The sequence below is a fragment of the Apaloderma vittatum genome, unplaced genomic scaffold (assembly GCF_000703405.1).
Source record: "Apaloderma vittatum isolate BGI_N311 unplaced genomic scaffold, ASM70340v1 scaffold2582, whole genome shotgun sequence".
Classification (NCBI taxonomy): Eukaryota; Metazoa; Chordata; class Aves; order Trogoniformes; family Trogonidae; genus Apaloderma; species Apaloderma vittatum.
In genome coordinates, this window is record NW_009701730.1 from 14,105 (window position 1) to 29,421 (window position 15,317).

A 15,317-nucleotide genomic window follows, 5' to 3' on the forward strand; every position below is an offset into this window, starting at 1 on the left:
GCTCAGCATTTTGCAGTCATTCTTAACAGAAAAGTTTTGGGGAAGGACTGGAGAAGCAGAAGAGGGTAATTTTGTAACGAGTAAATGAAACAATGTCTGTCTGTCTTGTCAGTAGACAGCAGAATGGAAAACTTAAGTACCCCTGAGCTTATTGATTATTAAGAAACAATAACAGTAAAAATCCTTCATCACAGACAACTGCAGCTAACAAAAAAAGCCTGGGTTTTCTGCTCTTGAAAATACCCAGGAAAAAAACTTTTCTGCCTACCTAGCTACACCAATTTCCAAAGCAATCATAGTCATGACTGCTGGCTATGAAGACTGACATGCAGACACACCTTTGACAGTTCACAGATGAAGTATCTAGGAAAGGTCAAAATATAAAGAACAGTCAACCAGACCAGCTGTCAAAGCCCTAAGCACATAATGAAATGCTAAAATTCTAATGCTGAATTTTTATAACTACAAAACCATGATACAATAAAGTAAACCAGATATATTTCACATATTGATTTTCTCATCAGTCTTGACATTTTTTTGGCACGTACCTGAATAATCATTCTATGAAATCATTCAGACAAGCTCGTTCTGCAACGACAGATCCCATGTGCTACAACACCCTTCATCTGGGTTTACTGTTAACTCCTGTTCTCTACAATAAATGATCTCCACTTTTTCCAGAGATAGTTTAAAATCTGAGATTTTTTTTTTAAATTTAAGGAAAGTCTCTACTTTGCATTACAGCACCTATTGACTAAAATAATAATCAAAGCTTGTTAACATACATATAAAGTGTAATTACCTGGCTGTGCATTGATCTTCACTGTGAGGAGTTTCCTTGTTATAACCACAACAAAGGTGGTGTCTAATGATAGCAATGGCAAGTAGGACTGGGAAAAATGAATAATCAGAATTATATGATTAATGAAAAGAAACTCTCAAAATCCCTGGAGCTTGACAAATTTTCTACCCAAGAAGCTGCCAGTTATTCTATTACCATAGAATCACAGAATGGCCTAGGCTGGAAGGAACCTTAGAGATCATTTAATCCAACCTCCCTGTCACGGGCAGGGACCCCTCTCAACTAGATCAGGCAACACATGGGGACCGAACGGGGATCGAACCCACAATCTGGGTGTCATCAGCACCATGCTCTAACCGATTAAATTTACAAGTCTTCTGTTTTTTAATAATTACAACATTTGATCATTCCATAGCTTTGCATATCTCTCCATAGGAATATGGGAATATCATCCTGTGCATTTAGTGGGGATTGTTCAGGTTGAACTTGCTTTGATGCCATTAAGAGTGAGGCCTCCGGCATCAATATTTTCTGATACAAAGAATCTGAGCCACCTCACAATGAAAAAATTTCATGCATTTTTTCCTCTGCACAGCCAGCTAATGTAAAACAAAGAGGGATCTCTCTTTTCAAATTCTCTAATTCTTTCAAGATACCAAGCCATTACGCTACTTGCTACTTAGAGGGGGGAAAAATATCACAATATATACATTAATATTACATGTCATATCAGGTATGCACTGATTTTTGATCCTTCACACATTTTGTTTCCAGACAAAAGACAGCAGAACTGTCTTATAAGTGATGAAAACAGAATATACTTTCAGTATAGGCATATTCTGTATCTATACTCTTGCTGAAGGCGTTAGCTGAGCTAATAAACCTCAGACTTGCAAAATCCTCCTTATTATTATGTTATACAGAAAGGACTTTGACATGTTTGGAAACAAAAACTACTTGGAACTGATCAATCCTTTTATGTAATTCCACACTTTACATGTCAAACCACACACCTATTTAGTGGTGGTGGTGTTTTTTTTCCTTGTGTGCATCCTGCTTTATTATAGTCCTAAAAATATTGTTTACTTTTGTACGACCTGCACAGCCAAACACTGTTGAACTGAGCCTTGCATCAAGAGGTACCTAATGGGACATAAGCTATAACAGGTTAGTTGCACTTCAAGTTTAGGCAGTCACAAAACTACGGCAGCAGTTTTGGGCAAAAATATTTGTTAGTCCTAAAAGTTGTTGTCAGAATTACAGAGATAATAAAAGACAGTGCCCTTACTGTCAAAGAGTAAATTTTTACTGGCTCTCCTGTTAGAAAGAAAATTATTCCTGGATCTCCTGTTAGAAAAACAATGATTCATTTTGACAGTAAATGCTTACAGTAACTTTCACAGTTACAATACCACTGCAGCAGAGTCTGCCAGCCCTCTGCATCCCTGGAAACAAAGCACTCTCTCCCTTGACAAGCTTCCAAAGGCTTAAGATTTTCCTGAATGTGGCCACAACACTGTTCCACCAGTCCTCTTAATCCAGCTTCTCAGTGCAGAGTCCATTTGACTGGGATATCTGCTGTTTCTGGTGTGAACAGTTCACAGAAAACGATTTATCTCTACAAGCAGGTACTGTTTGTCCTTTCTTGAAATGACATAACTGTGCCATTTACACAGATGCTACTGTGTCGTTGATCACGTCAAGAGCATGCTTTTCTCAAAAAAATATTTCTGAGACTTGATAATAAGAGTCAGGTATCCCTCAACCCAAACCAGGGTTTCCGATCCTGCGTGAACCATGCTCTCTTGTGTAGGGCTGCCTGCCACTAGGCTCCCTAACCTAAAAAGTTACAAATTCAGCCCTAGAATACAAAAAGGATTTCCAATGCCCTCATTATTAAGAAAGTTGGAAGAGGAAAAGGAGGCGATTTCAACTTACGCTTCCTCTGACAGAACTTATATCTTCCTGCTCCTTGGACTCAAATCAGACCAGAGTAGTGGGTGTCGAATACAATGTTCTCCTCACACTCAACAGGGGCTTTGCTTTTATACGTGCAGAGTAATGTACAGACAGACGGACACCACAAGGGCTCTTTCAGTGCTGAGGATGGATCCCATCCTTGGCATGGAGATAGTGAAGTACACTACTTACCATCAGTCTAAAAATATAATGGACCTTTCATTGTCACTCAGTAATCTGAGGATAACCAAAAAACAGAGGGGAACTCCGGCAGCTTTAAATAAGGTAGGCTTTGCATATACTTTTTGATACAGAATTGCACAGTTCCTACAAGACTTTGCATGCTGAAGCACTTTGGGGAAAAAACATTTGTTTCTGTGGAGGAAAACCTTGGGGAGGCTTTTCCTACAAGGCAAGTAGGTTTCTGATGCTTGAAGTAACAACTGTCAGACAATCAGTAGTTTTCTCAGTGAAGAGGAAGACTCTGGTATCATCAGAATCCTTGTACCAATTAGCAATCAATGACAAAGTAAAAGAACACTTAAATATTTTCTCATGCAATTAAAATCACTAATCTTCGATTTCTAGTAAAATGGATAACAAAATTATCAAGTTGCACATACCAAAGTTTCAGTAACAGCACAAGAATTTTAGATCTTTCCATGAACCTAATAAGCTATTTGTGTTAGATTTGATATTTAAATTGTCAGTAAAAAAAATTTTGCCTTATCCCTAGTGTTGCAAAAATCACTTATTTTAAATTAAGACATATTTCAACCACCACTATTCGTCCAACAATTATTTCTTAGCCTTGGATACAAGCAATCAAAATGGAGATTATCCCTACTATTTTAAACATATGCCTTACACTGGAACAAAGAGAAAAAAAACCCTGGTTTTCCACAGTGAACTGTGCTAATGATACGGTTTCCATATAAGTTAAAGGACAGCATCCCACTCAGGGCAGAAGTCCTAACAGCCCTGAAGCTCAAGGTTATCTAAACCCAAGAGATTGCTTACACAAGCCATATTTCCTTAGAAAGGCCAGAGGGTGAAGTCAGAGAAAGAAAAAAGAAAAGAATGCAAAAAAATCACAGTTCTCCCTGATTGAGATTTGAGATACTAAGAAAGAGTAATAAGGCTATGATTTTTCAATGTTCTAAAATATTATTAAATAGGATGGATATATTTACAGAAGCATACAATTAAACATATATACAAAACATTTAAAGATAAAATTATGAGTGTGAAAATCTATGTAAAAATCATACAGAAAGCATCAGTGTACCATATAAGCACAAATAGAATGATCCCTGCTATTCCTTTCTTGTAAAAGTCTAAATTACTTAATATTTAAAAGAAGCCAGACAGTTCCATCATGTCCTACTGAACATCACATAAGAAAACCATTAATTAAAAGAGTCCTTGTCTACATAATCCATTTCATTCCTTCAAATCAAACGGTGCAAGCCAGGACAGATACTTTCATAGGAGCTATAACAAAGCTACATGTAGAATCATAGAATGGCCTAGGCTGGAAGAGACCTTAGAGATCATTTAATCCACCCTCCTTGTCGTGGGCAGGGACGTCCCTCAACTAGATCAGGCAACCATGGGGACCAAACGGGGATGAAATGCGTGACCTTGGCATTATCAGCACCACGCTCAACTGAGCCAAAAATGTAGAACCCTCCTTGTGTGCATTTGCTTTAGCAAAAAATAAGGAACATCCTCTCTGTAAATAACAGTTTTATGAAAAGCATCATAATACATAGGCCTTAACTCTGTATTTACAATGTCTTCAAACTTGGGAATAGACATATCACCTTTGTTAATGCTCTATTAAATTAATTGTTTCTAACAGGAAGTGTACACCAGTTAAGAGAAAATTTCTTTACTTTTTTTGCTTAAGTCAAACAAATATTTAAAGCCTTCAGTGGGAGACAATAACAGACTAATAATACATGGTATTGTCATTATAGGAGTCATTCTAAGCATAAAGAGCCATGTGGAAAAAAGTATCAAGATACGTGTTGGGGAAGATGACAAATAGCATTAAAGGTTCACGAACCCAGCTGGAGATAAAGGGGACCTTACAGGTGAAAGGCTCAGACATCTCTTTTCTTTCCAATGTTAATTAATCTTCTACGTGCTTTGCACAGATTGTTTTTTTAATGCCATTACTTAACAGGAAAAAGATTTAACACACTAAGATATACACAGAGATTATCCCAAGTCATCAAGCTGTATCTAAATCTTATTGTTCCCAAAGTTACCTGTGCTTTTCATTTATTCTTCAGACATTTCTTAGGGATAAGACCAAATGCCAAAATTTGCCTTGAGCTCTCTTCAGTACTGGCACCAACGACAGACACCACTGATACAGGTTCCCAGCTGGACCACTATGTTCCAGTTCAAATACAACACAGGCTAGTGTTGTTTTAACACACATGGAGCGGGGGAAAAAAGAGAGAGTTTAATTGAAAAATCCACCGAACTATGTTACATAGATTAAAGCAATTCTTGATTTAATATTTTAAAGAGGTAATTAGGCCTAAATGAGAGAGAGAAAATACATTAGAAGATTTTGAAGAAATAATACAACATGTCAGCCCATGTTGTTTTTAATTCTGATCTGGAGAAGATGAATAATACATGTTCTAAAATTCTAATTTTAAGTACTGAAATATGCTGGTAATTAGGAAGGCATACAACAGAGATAAAATATAACCTAGAAGACCAAATGAGAATTTATACTCTGAAGTCATTTCATCTGTTAATCACTCCAGCTAACTGTACCAGAAGTAAACTTGCTAAAATGATAAACTAATGGAGACCATTAAAAAATTCCAGCTGAAGAATTAAAAAAAAAACCAACAAAAAAACATAGTGCATATCCACAGAGATCTAGGCAGATCTAGCAAAGCAGATTAATAGTTCTAATTGACTGAAAAATGCCAGACTTGTACGTAACATTGAACATACTTCCTATTGTCATTTTCAAAATAATTTTCCACCTATTCTGGAAAGCATTAGTACTGTTGAACTTTCTGGGGCACACCCTTAGCTACTGAAACAGCTTCTGTTGGGGATGTGAATTGTTGAACACATTTTAAAGATCTCACGCAGAAATCCTCCTAAAAAAAAATCATTTTTAAGGCCATCTAGCACTTCAGTTATTTCAAGTACTTTTTAAAAAGTAAAACCACATATAGTGAACTGGGATTTATGACATAAATTCCAGTAAGGTAAGTAATGAGTATTAGGACTCTGCAAGATCAGACTGAGCAACTTTAAATCACCTTTGGTTCACTTTGGATTGCAGATGTAGACCACATAATGGGCCAACACAATGTGGTCTCACCACGGACTTTTGGTTGGGTAGACTGACAGACAGATTGATTGTGACTGACAATGACCATCTCTTGGCTCCTTCCTCTCCACTCCTACTAACTCTCCTATTTCAGAAATTTTTCCTTTGATAAGGCCAGGAAAATCCACTAGCTGTGTAAAAGAGAGTGTCCTATATCTCCTTTATCTTAAGAGTTGCTGCTGTGTTGTTCAAGGGCATCCTATTTCGACTGGTTTTTCTCTTGGTCTGCTTAACAAAGGAGGCCAGATTGTAAATTTGCTGAATTTGGATATACTGCCTATCTCTATCCTCCTCTGCACTATTGCTGTTATCTTTAAACAACAAAACTGGTCTTCAGTCTTGCTTAGTGCCTATTGAGTGTTCAAGGCCAGACTGGGTGGGGCTTTGAGCAACCTGGCCTGGGAGAAGATGTCCCTGCCCATGGCTAGGGGCTGGAACTAGATGATCGTTAAAGATCATTTCTGACCTAAACCATGCATTTCTGACCCAACCATGTAGGCTGGACTTGATGATCTTAAAGGTCCTTTCCAACCTTTATGATTCTGTGATTCTATGTCATGTTTCTGTTACACTGATTCAACATCAACGTAGACTTCCTTTGAGAGTTTAGATGATAAAACTAACACAAAAGACCTTAAATTACTCAAAAGTATGTTCGTTCTAAATTAACAACACACAAAGCTCACCATCGCCAAAATAAAGATGCCAGATTAACCATAGGCCCTTCTCACTAAACTACTTTCCTCCTCTTCTATCAGTCAGGAGAAAATATTAAATTAAAACAGAAGAAACCAGGCATTCAAACTAGTCTGTTGCCATCAAACAGCTGGGCTGCTGCAACAGTGACAAAGAGGTCAGTGTGTGAAAATACACAGAGATTACAGTAATAAAGGAAACAGTTGATAGAGGTTAGATGGTGGAAACAAGAGGGCAGCCATAACAGAAAGACAAGGTTGGAATGAAGACAGAATGAGCACGGGAGGAGCAGAGGAAGAGCTCGCCAAAAGGCATGGGTCTGGGACACGGAGCTACAGCGTGAGGGGGAAGGGAAGAGCCTTGATGGCAAAACTGTTCGACTCTTCCCATCATCACACTATATTTTCACTTTCTTACAAATCAGACAAGTTCTATTTAGGCTGAACAGTCATTTAGAAGCAATTAAAAACGGGGAAATTCCAGATAGAAAGTGCAGCATTTTTCTGACACCGAACAAGAATACATTTTTGCCGCATTACTAAACTCTATTGACTTTTCTGTGAAATGCTGCATCATCTTTATACTTGGAAGAGAGGCTTGAAAATCTGCCTGGGAAGTGAAACTGTTGGAATGCACCTCTACCATTCTCCTGTAAACCACATAACTTTGAACAAGTTCTACACACTTCAGAAAACAAATTCTACCGATATCTGTAGATGACCACACTTCCCAGCTATCTTTCTCGAAGATACGCCTTCATATTTAACACGTACCAGCCCAGGGGCTGAAACTGTGTTTTTGGATTGCAGAATACCAGGTCAAGTATAAACCTAAAACATGAAATGACAGACTGTCACCTCTGTGGTTTCAATGTTTACTTCCCTTAGGTCCGAGCACCAAAGGAAGAAACCGGAGTATAAAAAAATGGACACTGAGGGCCCCGTGACTGGAGAAAGCAGACTGGAACAAAGATTGGCAGTGTCAGTGAAGGAGGTGCAGAACAAGGAGAGAAAAACTTGGAGCAAGAAATAAGATGTGGGAGCAAGATGACTGAAAACGAAGACAGAAAATGCAATTGGTAACAGAAATACACAAAACCTAACTCAGAGAATGGAAGAGATGGAAGAATGCACTGATTGTGCAAAGAAGAAGGAAAAGAAGGAACTAAGGAGTGAGTGTTTTTAAAAACAGGACCAGAGAAACAAATACTTCGGTATTAGAAATGGGACAAGGAAAAGCAGTGCTGAGGCCCTGGGAAAGGAAAATGGAAATGAGGACCCATATGTGGATGAAAGACTAGAGGCCTGTGGAGCAGGACACAGCTACACCACACACAGAATCACACATGGGAGAAGCTCCTGTAGAAGAGAACCAAGAGTGATTGTTAAGTGATGTAGAAGTCCGAAGGAGAGACTGACTGGCCAGACAATGAGCACAGACCAGGTGAGAAGTCTGAGGAGTAGAAACTAGGACAAGCCAAAGAATGAAACAAGAACAAAGAGACAAGCTGAGAACAGGCAGAACCTGAAAAATGACACATTAGTAGCAGTGAGCAAAAAGAAGCAAATACACAGAAGACACAGCCATTGAATGCTTGACCACACTTTAGAAATGCAGTCTGGAATAAAACTCAAGCTCCTAACCTTTACTGTTCATTGCTAATACTGTGCTGCGCAAACAGCAGTTGTCTCACCAGCAATTACACTCTCAGCTCATTGCAGAGGCCCATGCAATGACTTTAATGGATCTAACCCAGCTAATAAATACTCAAAGTATCAGCATTACATTACAAAGCAAATTGAGGGGGAAAAAAGAACTAAAACATAAGAACATAGAGAGTTCTCTCTCATACATGCGTAGAGTTGCTGCATTCAGACACAACTTTATTTGACTGTGAATAGTAGGAAGTGATAAACTTCAAGATATGAAGCACTACCTGGCTTCACCTCCTTTCTATACATATTTTAAACAGATTCAAATGCTGTGGGCACATTACTGAATGATAACAAAGCTTGTCTCCAAGTTGTTCAGGTAGGCTTACTGCATACTAGTCAAGTCTTAGTATTGGTTTCTTCATCATATTTTTCATGTCTCCCTTAGTACATAGCATTTTCACATTAGAGAAACATTTATTTATTTTCACCACATTATCATCTCAAATCATCTACCAGGAGGTGAGACATCAACAGATTCCAGTTTAAAAAGAACATATTAAATAGATGATGCACATGAAACCTGATACTGCAAAGTATTTTGCTCTGTAACTTCAAATATTCCAATAGGAGTAATCTCCCCAGCAGCTGTAATTATTCAGTATTTCTGTGACTGATTCTAGAGTAATGTTTGAGGCCTGGAAAACGAAGACTATATAAGACTGATTGCATTTAGAAAGTACAGTTCCAAAGATTTGGCTAGCAGCTCCAAGGCAGCAGCAGGGAGAGAAGTCAGCACACAGCCCCCTTTAACCACAAGGCTGACCCTTCTCTTCCTACCCTCCCCTACTACATTGCCTCTCTTTACATTTCCATAACAAACAAAACAAAGGTCTATAGGCAGCAGTCCCCATCACTATACAAAACATGGGAAAGGCCCAGAGCTGGCCTATATAACACACTGAACAGTGAAGGGATTCTGCATTTGGTCACACAGTTAACACTATTGAAAAATGCACACCTGACATCTGGCATTCCTCAAACATTAAGTGATTTTGGAACTGCAAGAACCTTTGAAATGAAGACTGGTGCATACAATGTTACCTGAAATAATTCTAGAATTATGGAGCTATAGGTTTATTTTGGTTTCCAGTTGATTTCAATTTATTGTATGTCCTTGAGATCCACAGAATTTCTCTGGAAAATGAAATAAACCATTGGCAGTAGATTATGACTACTTAAATCAGGCTCCTTTTTCATTCTGTATATGAGCCACAGTGTTGCAATTCATTTTTAATAATTTAAAATAATTTCCCTCCTCCTGCATTCAGAACAATCTTGTTCTCTTTCTTAACCCTTTCAACAACAGTACCGTTAGCCTGATCTTGAAAAGAAACAGAGGTTAACAAAATGCACTATTTGTGAGTCCCTCCTCTAAATCCTCACCACAGGCTCAACTTCCAAAACCACTGACCTGCCAGCATTAATCAAATGTATTAAAAATCCCTTTAATTTTATGAGAAAAAGGAGCTGCATGGAGAACAAAACTGAGGGCACCCCTTCAGCTGTTGGACAGACAAGGGCAACTTCACTGTTACCCAGCAGCTGGGCTGGCCAACCTGTTTACACAGCGGACTCTGCTTTCTGGCAGGACGAGCAGGGAACATGAAGCTGCTTGTGGACAAGCAGAGGATTTAAGAAAGGAGGGTGATATGGTGAGAGGCAAATGGAGGAAATGACTGGATGAGGCTAGGGGCTGGAAGAAGTATTACAGTGACAGTCTCCTACAAGACACACAAGTTTATTAGAGTTAACTGGTGTGGAGAAGTAATGGGGACCCGAGAGACAACCCTGCAGATCAGCCAGTTCCACTAATGCCAGAATGCTCACAGACCATCACATTCACACTCTTATCAGTGTGTCCTGGGTGCCACCATCCAAGGCAGCTGGGCTGGTGTGCCCTTCCTTTGAGAAGGAAAAGAAGAGGTTAATGGCCATCACCCGAGGCAAAACCAGCTCAGCTATACTGCTGGGAAGCAGGAAAGTAAAGCCAGCACCATCAGTCGGTTTCTGCGAACTAACTCTCCTTAGTCCAAAGGACATCACGATGGCAAAGCAGCAGTGGAGAATACAGGCAGAGCGTTTGTGCCCTTGCCTTCCTTCCAATTCTCTTCCTTAAGCATCAACCCTAGGAGTACTGAGTATCATTCACTGGATATATTACACTGACCAGGCACTTAGGGGTGCAGTTTTCACGATATTTTTTGTTGTAGAGGTGTCACGATGTGGCCCAATGCAGTGTCACATAGAGTTGCATGTGTGAGCTCTAAACGAGTTAGTTCAACCAGGGGCAGTACAGCTGCATTAACATAGCACTGTCCAAACTGAGTTAGCCAGCAGAGGTTCCTTCACACTGCCCTAAACTGTGCCACGTAAATGTACCCTTAAAGGGGGAACAGCACAGAGTAAGATTGCTCTTTGGTGACTATGGCATATAGATATTAAATAGAACTGCTATTCATTGATAAACCTGATCATTTGCACCTCTAATCCTAATTTTCATCCTCCCACAACCTAGGTTCCCTGGTTTTATTAGAACCTCCTGCTTGCACAGTCAAATTTTCCTTACAAGGAGCTTAATAGCCAGCCGTACAGCTGCCCCACTAGTCTCATATAGCAAGATCTGTTCCACAGAACTCAGACTTCTACCAATAGCCAATACTGGTACCAAATGAACTCTCATGAACAAAGCTATGTTTTCTTAATAATAACAGTTGTATAAACATAAGGTCTTCTCAGTTAAAGGGAAACCAACATCAAAAAGCAGTAAAACATGGAACCCTAAACCCTTCTTTCTTTGAAGAAACATGTTTGAAGCGAGGTGTTTCTAGTTATGGGTGAATGAAATGAGAATTCAGCTGCAACAAACGGACATCCAGTCTGGATGAAAGACTAATTAGATCCATCTGAGAAGCTGTGTCTAAAACTGCTTCACATATTTCAAAGCAAAGCTCTTCTAGTCTATCTTTTGAGAAGACTACATCAAAACATTTAGTCACAGCTGACACACATCTATCCACTACAGCAGCATTATTTTTCATAAGCCATAAAAGCTACATTAAAGTAACATTAATAGTCTGGCTTACTTAAAAATTAAATTAAAGGGGGGTAAAAAAAGGCAGTAAAGAAATTTAGAGCTAAGAAAGCAACTCAAAGCAGCAACGACCTTATAGTTTCTCCCCATGCCAAAGCATCAAGAGATCCCAAAGTAGAGTGTTATACTGAATATTAAATGTGCTGAGATTTGCCTAGAGAACAGAATTAAAGATGAAACTCCATCTAGGAGCTGCAGAGTTAACTACTGCTTTTGTCATAATAAGCTAGGCTCTTAACATTACATTAGCATGCTTTTAAATGTAACTATTGCTAGTGCTGAACCAGCAGGAGGAGCTCACAACATTTTTTAATCTATTCATTCTACAAAATTCGGGGAGGGGGGGTTGGGAAGTCGAAGGGGATTTTGAGGGGAGGAGTTGGTCAGGCTTGTTCCTTCAAGTGTTGTGGGATGCAAAATCAATAGCAAAGAAAAGCATTCAAGTGATGCTTATGCAAACATTGTTTCTAGAAACTAGAATATAATTATATGACTATTGCAGGTCTGAAATGTGCATGGCACACAAATAAATTGGAGATAACACCCATGCCCCAGTGAGCTTTCAGTCTTAGACCAAAAGACCACAGGAGGACTGGAAGGGTGGCAGAACATATTAAATGCTCTTACTTTAGAAACTAGACTTTCTAAAGAAAGAAAATTGTATGTTATTGCTCTGTATCATTACAGATATTCAATTTATACTTCTTTTTATTGCTCACTGGAATTCCTGAATCATTGGATCAAAATCCACAGCAGTGTCCATTTTCATATTATAGGAATTCATCCTATGAAGCCACCTGTGTGGGTAAAACTCTTTGTTAGGTAATTTGGAATTAATCATTTTAAAAACCTAGTTCTTCCTCTGCCTCCTAAAAACAAGCACACCTAATATAAATACATGCAAATATTTACCTAAGCATTTTTACCTCTTTCTCACCCAACATGTCCCAGCATCTAAATTCTGGCAGACTCAAGGCAGCAGAGTGGAAACACATACCAGAAACAGAGTTCACCATAAGATACTGAGGCCAATGCCACTTTCATTTAAAAAACACCATGTCAGCAGCCACAGAAATGTAGCAATTAAAGCACTTGCCCACAGAACATGAGCATCAACACTTTCCTTGGACTGAAGGATTCAAGCTTACAGTGCTTGCGCCCCAGAAGAAACTATCCCCACCCCATCAGGACTGGATGGCGCAGCCTCCACCCTTCCAGTAAGTCTACCACGCACGGAAAGGAATGCGAGATCCGTAAAGCCACAGGGTCCGTCAGCACGCAGTAGTGCTGCTACAGCCCAGGGATAACGGCATCGGTGGAACCCACGGGTTCTGCTCTCGCCACAGGACTGGCTTACATATACCACATTAAAATGCCATTATACAAAACATGTAAGTTTTACAAACCGAAAATGCTCTGGATTTGAACCTGAATTTAAAAAGAAGGTACATGACCTTTCGAACAAAAGAAAACAAAAGATTCTATACGTATACAATCTATGAAAGTTGGTAACGAAGAATTGTTTCCACAACTTGACGTGTACTGCAATGTGGAATTTGTGTGCTGCTTCGCAAGTGAAATATAAACCACTCGGAAAAAGACGTGAAAAGTTTTCTGCTTAGAGCTGTACGGATTATCTGACTGATCTTCCCCGTCCACTTGTACCTTTACACATGCACTTTCCCTTCATTCAAACTAATACAGGGCATTGGAATAACAGTATATTTTATTCCATGCATATCACAATGTAACATTCAAATATATATAACAATATACATCTAGAACTAGACTAACCAGAAAAAATCTTCATTTGCTGCTTCTGGGGATATATGTTAACTTGTGTCTCTACTGGCTACCCTTCTTACTGTTTTAATTCCTATAGGTGTCTGCTTTTCATCTCTATTAATACAGCCTTCCTATTTCTTTTATAGGATCAATTAGTTATGTACTATCATGTGCCTAAAGCACATCTGAAATGTAAAATACAAGCTACAGGAATTCTTGTATTTTATTGATTCTTTTAACAAGTTTATTAATTTTACACTGATAAGGCTGGACAATGTTATTCTTCTACAGGGGCTACTGAAAAGACAGAACTTAATATGCACTGAATTATCATCCCACTTCCTGTCATTTGTGTTTAAAGAATTAAATGTGGACTAAGTCTGCTTATAGCAACTTTCTGTATCATTACTCTCATTTTACATTACACTTTTCATTTTTACACTTGATGTTTTGCATACTTCATCTGCATCTAGTTTGATTTTTTGAGTGATAGTTCATCTTACGCACTCTTCCCTGCCCCTGAAGAGAATTTACAAAACTAAGGAAATATTTCCTGAAATAATTTTAAAATCAACTTACCCCTTGGTCATAAATTTTACAACAAGCAAATACAGCACAGTTCTCCTAATTAAAAATTTACTACATTTTAATTTCAAGTCAAAGCTTACCCATAACTAAATATACACTAATTCACTGGCTAAATTAAAGCATAGAAGAAAGTTGTAGAAAACTACTTATCTACTCCATGCCAATGATACAGGATGGATTCATATAAAGATGACAGTAGTGTCTCAGATTTGTATTTTTATGCTCTCAGTTATGTACTACACAACAGATTTTTCCTTGCACATTCTAAGAAATACCCAGGATAATTTTCTACCTACACATATCTAATAAAATCTTTACTTCTCATGAAAAAGACAGGGGAAAAGCACTGCTTTTTCCTAAAAGTTACTAAAAGCATTCAATAAATTTCTCATTTGGCTGAACGAGCTTCACAGATTTTTCAGATTTCATAGGTGTACTATATTTACCTATTCTTAAATCTGAATTTAGGAAGTAATCCAATATTTTGTGGAAACGGTAGCCCATTCCAGCAGCAACTTGAAAAAAGTAATTAAGCTTTCTCTACTCCTGTTATTCAGCAGTTGACCTATACAGGTCCCTCTGGAAATATATCAGATTTCCATCTGTTCAAAGTACCTTCTGAACTATTTCACCTTATGCTTTTTAAAAAAAACAACAAAAACAAACAACTTCCATTCACCACAACTTCAATGATAAGAAGCTACTTTATAACTGAAAACATCTGGAAATTCTTTGTCAACTGAACAGATGAGAAGATGGGGCTAAGTGGTCTGAGAAGGTATGCATCTACTACAGAGATGAAAAACCCTAACAAAAAAGACTGTTTTCAAACATGAAAAAGAATAAGAACAGCTACATGCAGAGAAATCACAGAAATCAGTAACAGAGAGCTCTCAAGACAGAGGATTACTATACTATAGCAACTAAAAAGAAAACTGATTATGTCAAAAAGGTTTTTGCATACAATACAGTTACAAATTCCTTGTTGAACTAAAATTACATCAACATACGCATACAGCAATGAACTTCAAACAACAGGAAACATGGCTGTATCTCCTCAAGTGTAATTACTTAATGCTGGTATTTGTCATCTGAGCCTTTGGATTCATCCATTGCTTTTATGAAAGCAGACGTACAAACAAAAATCAAGATGACCCACCCTGTTTCCACAACCTCCTCCACCACAATGATATTAATAAAACTATTCTCTAGTTGTCTAATTGAGAGACACCCATAACAGAAATATAAAACTGAAGAATGCTGAAGGGAGTAAGGAGGATGGGCTAAAGCAAAAAGATTATAGGGAAA